The sequence below is a fragment of the Mesocricetus auratus genome, unplaced genomic scaffold (genome assembly GCF_017639785.1).
Source record: "Mesocricetus auratus isolate SY011 unplaced genomic scaffold, BCM_Maur_2.0 Super-Scaffold_100040, whole genome shotgun sequence".
In the NCBI taxonomy this organism is placed as follows: domain Eukaryota; kingdom Metazoa; phylum Chordata; class Mammalia; order Rodentia; family Cricetidae; genus Mesocricetus; species Mesocricetus auratus.
In genome coordinates this window covers 1,753,099-1,758,671 of record NW_024429217.1, presented here as the reverse complement: position 1 = coordinate 1,758,671, position 5,573 = coordinate 1,753,099, and positions in this window count along the sequence as shown.

The window sequence follows — 5,573 nt, the reverse complement described above, 5'->3', positions numbered from 1 at the left end:
AAAGGACTCCTGACTAGAAAAAGGTAGAAATATACAGTAAAGACAGATTTAGATGAAGTAAAATCTCTACAGAGTTTACAGTTTGTTTAAAAATATACATAGGCTTGGGAGAGAAAAGAAAAAGGAAAAAAGAAATAGAGTAGCTGGGTGTGGTGACACACCCCTTCAATCCCAGCACTTGGGAGGCAGAGGCAAGCAGATCTCTGTGATTTCAAGGTCAGCCTTGCTTACAGAGTGACTTCTAGGATAGGCAAGAGTGCACAGAGAAATCCTGTCTGAAAAAAAAAAAGAAAAAAGAAAAGTAAAACCAAAAGAGTAATTAATTAATTAGTTAATAATTAATAAGCCATGTAAAATGGAAAATACACAGAGAGTCTGGATACTGTATGATACTGTGTTATCTTTGAATTTTCTGATTGCTGAGGAAGGAGCAAAAACTGCTAAAAGATATTTGATTATAAATGCTACTTAATTAATCCAACTTTTATATTTGAATATGCTCTGACTTCAAAATTTAAATCTAAGGAGAGGTTATTATGGAAAAGAGGTTTTGTTTGTGTTTCCACAGAAGGTGAAAACCTGTGGATTTCTTCCAGACACATTTAGTTTGACCAAGCAAGATCTCCTGTAGCAATGACCCAGATGATCCACCATCCAACACAGCTGGAAGTACGCAGTCTTGCAGACTGCTACAGTCAAGATTTGGACAGGTGTCTATGTTTTCTCAGGATCCCATGGTACTGACAGCACCCCCACCCAGCAGCAAGCAGTTTGGAATGAATGATGCACAAATTCCAAAATATTTTTTATAAATGTTTGTAATAAGGTTTATTATAAATGGATAGTGATAACAACCAATCTCTTTCTAAAGGAATAAAAGGGGAATATGATATAGAAATGAATACTTAAATTGGTATGTATTTTGGCTTAATGATACAAATTTAAGGACAATTTTATTATATGTATATTTCTCCTCTTATTTAGGTATTGTGTTTCTATATTTAATTTAAAAATATAATGTGAATTAAATACAGATTAGATGTAGTCACCTATAATAGCAAAAGTTATAGTTATGTTACCTTTTAAAGATATACAGAAATATATTGAGATGGATAATCTTCAAACCTTCCAAAGATCTTCAGAATATGGCATTTAAATGGTATAGGGTGTTTCATGACAATGAGACCCAACACCTCCTGGCAACACCAATTACTTCAGAGAGGAAGATGGGCATTGAAGAAACTTATTATGGAGTTTGCTTTTGGCATAGCAAGACTAGCCATTTGGGCAAGAAGCTGTTCTTGCCTAGACTGTTTGATGTATGCTATATAAACTAGACAATCAGGACCCACAGGAAATTGGCTGCTGGATTTACCAAAGCAAGATTAGACAGTCCTGCAGGTTTCCTGCTTCATGCAAGAGTCTGCCAGATATTCTAGAGGACACAGAAAAATGACTGACAAACTACCAGTGCAGGCAGACAGTTTAAAAATTTCTGCTTCGCTGAGAAGTCTACCAGACACATTGTGGCTTATGGGCTTAAGATGGATGCTCCAAGTTACAGAGGTACTTTGGGTGACTGACCAAGCAACAAGACATTTCTACCAATTCTTAAGTTTATTATCCTTCTGTGGTCTTGATGGTGTTGAAGACAGATAGTTATGGTTATGGTTTTCCTTAGCTATGATAAAAGTTAGGTTACATATAAGACTTTAGATTCACAAAGATAGACTTGATTATATTTCTTTAAATTTTGTTAAATGTTAATGGACCAAATATTGTTAACTATAGTTCTTACCTGATAACTGTTTTGTTATATATTTTATAATGTTAAAGTTAAAACCCTTTTATCTAAAAAGAAGAGCCAATTATGGGGAATGTTCTTCTGTATATATGGTTCTCTTATTAGTTGATGAATAAAATACTGATAGGCTGATTGGGCAGACAGGAAGTCACATAGCTGGGCAGAAACATGCCACTAGCTAACCACAGAGGTCTTGATGTCTGTACAGACAGACAGGAAATGATGTAGATGGACAGAATCAGGATATAAGCAGGGACAAACAGGAAATTGCTCTCTTCTTTGTGGAGATGGTTAGTGGTTGTCATATGAATTGCCAAAAGAGTTAGAGGTCTGGAACCTTTTTTGGGTAAGAAAAGTGCATGTGGAAATAAGTAGATTAATAGAAATGGGTTAATAATTAAGACAGAGCTAGCCAATACAAGCCGAAAATACTGACCAAGATTTTTATAATTGATATAGTATCCATGTTCTTCTTTGGGGCTGAGAAATGTAGCAGAACAAGCTGGGAAAAAGAACTTCTTATTACAAGTTGTCTTGATAATATGTTGTAGGAGACTCAGGAGACAGCCATCATCATAGGTTCTTTTCACATTTTGTCATACCTTCAGTTCCCAATTTTTTTAATGTTCCAGGCCAGGAAGAACAAGTTGTGTTAGTTTTCTTTTTTAACATTTCCTTTTACATTCCATATGTAGTTCCTCCTTTACTTTAACATGAAAATAAACACCTTTATGTATGTCAATTTTTACAGACAACCAGCTTAATCCAGCCTGCTCTTCAAAAGCGTAACTGAGAACCTGGCACTTTTGATGTAATGAGAAATTGAGACATGTTTTTGTTTTGTTTTCTGAGACAAGGTTTCTCTGTGGCCTTGGAGGCTGTCCTAGGACTAGCTCTTTTAGACTAGGCTCATCTTGAACTCGCAGAAATCCACCTGCCTCTGCCTCCTGAATGCTGGGATCAAAGGTGTGCATCACCACCACCTGGCCCCAGATTGAGACATTTATCACCTATTCTGCAGAACTGCATTTGAGTATTAGAATCAATATCACAGTGAGAGGATGTGCAGAATAAATATAAAAATTTAAATGAGTTATGTATTTATTTAATTATGAATTAGATTCCAATATTCATATTAAGTAAGAGCTTCAATAATGTCTCTAAAGTGAAGACACCAGAAAGAAGAAATGTTGAGGTTAGAATTTAAAGATGGCAAATATTGTTTGTGGACTTAGCCTTTGGAAAAGGATGCACTTGGTCTAGTCTTTGATAGATGGCTCTTTGTTTTGAAATAGACTAGATGAAGACACCGTAAAATGAAGCCACTGGGTCACTGTCACCAATGCTATCAAAACCCTTATAGAACTTATTGAAAATCAACAGATTCCCATCCATTCATTTGTATCCTAGTAAACATGGCTTGATGATTACCCTACAAGTATTTACGTTCAGAGACATCAGTTTACTAAACACAAATAAGGCAGCAAAATTTTTTCATCATTTTTTATTATAAAAGCTATTTTTACTCATTTTACATACCAATCCCAGTCCCCACTCCTCCTCTTCTTCCTGCTACTCCCTATTTTGCCCTACCCCATCCACTATTCACAGCTCAGAGAAGGTAAGGCTTCCTACGCAGAGTCAGGGAACTTTGGCTCCTTACTTAGAGGTGAGAGATCCCAATTCAACATTTTTAGACCCCTAGTGACTAGCCCATCACAGAGTGACTTGCCCTTCTGCCCTCTCCTGAGAAACCACAGACCTCAAGATAACCTAAAAGATAACCCTCCCTGATCCAGGAACTAGCTCACCACATTCCTGCTCAGTATTTAACTGTACAATGCCCAAAGAATGCTTGCTTGAGAACCTTTCTGTTAAGACATAAGCTATCATTTAACTCCCTCATCCTTTATGTTTATGATGTTTGCCTAGCTTCCCCATTCAATTTTTCCCTTTTAAAATCCCCCAACTGCAGTTACTAGGGGTCAAACTCCTCTGCCCCTGCGAGGGTTATGAGCTTGGCTCCAGTGCACTGGTTCCCCGAATAAACCTCGTGTGCTTGCAGCAAGAATGGTCTTTCTTGACTTATTGGGGCATCGACTTATCCCAAGACTTGAGTGAGGGCCTCCCCACTCTGGGGGTCTTTCAGAGGCAGGACCTAGGCACTACCCCCTATACCTAGGCTGAGCAAGGTATTCCTCTAAAGAGAATGGGCTCCAAAAAGCCAGTTCAAGCACTAGGGATAAATACTGGTCCCACTACCAGTGACCCCACAGACTGCCCAAGACACACTACTGTCACCAATAGTCATAGGGCCTAGTTTGGTCCTATACAGGTTCTACTGGTATCAGTACAGAGTCAGTGAGCTCCCACTAGCTCATGTGAGCACTTTGTGTTGCTACCCCCAAACTGTTCTTGATGCCTTTGCTCATGTGGTCACTCCCCACCTCTTCAAGGGGACTCTGTGAGCTCAGCTCATTTCTTAGATGTGACTCTCTCCATCTGCTTCCATCAGTTACTGGATTAAGTTTCTATGATGACAATTCAGGTAGTCATCAATTTGATTACAGGGGAAGACCATTTCAGGCACCCTCTCTACTGATGCTTAGGGTCTTAGGTGGGGTCATCCTTGTGGATCCCTGGAAATTTCCCTAATTCCAGGTTTCTTGATAGCCCCATAATGACTCTCTCAATCAAGATATGTCTTTCCTTGGTTTTCCACTCTGTCCTTCCTCCATCTTGAACATCCTATCCCCTCATATTCTCCACATATCACCGTGGCTTAAAGTTAGAACTCAACAACAACACTAATTGCAAAAAGCCAACACACTCATGGAAGTTGAACCATGCTCAATTGAATCACCCTGGGGTCAATGAAGAAGTGAAAACAATACATATTTCCTAGAATTCAACAAAAATGAAAACACAACATACCTAAACCAATGGAACACTATGAAATCAGTGATAAGAGGAAAATTCAGAGCACTAAGTGCTTACATACAGAAAGTGGAAAAATCTCATAGTTGTGACTAAACAGCACACCTGAAAGATCTAGAATAAAAAGAAGCAGACATACCCAGGAGGAGTAGACCCCAGGATATAATCAAACTGAGGGCTGAAATCAATAAAATAGAAACAAAGAAAACAATATAAAGAATGAATGAATGAAAGAGCTGGTTCTTTGAGAAAATAAACAATACAGACAAACCTTTATCCAAACTAACCAAAAGGCAGTGATAGAATATACAAATTAACAAAATTAGAAATGAAATGGGGACATAACAACAGACATTGAGGAAATTCAGATAATTATTAGGTCATACTTTGTAAACCTATGCTATTCAATTAATAGTTTTAAATGTACTTCTTTGAACAAATCACATGTTCTAACAAGGAAACAAATAACATCTAAAAGAAAAGAAAAAGAAAAAAGCAAACAAAAAACCCAAACCTACCCTCAATCTTGTCTTAAAAGAGAGTCTCAAACTATCTCCACCTATAGGAAAAAGGAGACAAAAACAGTCTTTTTCAGTGGAAATCTTAAGTGACAAAAGTACAGTAATATTAGATCATGTAATGGTAATTACTTGACAGTCTAGAATTATCTGGGCATATCAGTTTATAGATATCTATATTGGCTTTGTTAATGATTGTCTGGGACTTCAGCATCAAGAGGTTATGTATGAGAGGCTGGTTACAGTTTAAAGATGAGTTGTTCTCTGATATTCATACTGGGGCTCAATCTTATAGCATGAGAAATGTACCTGAA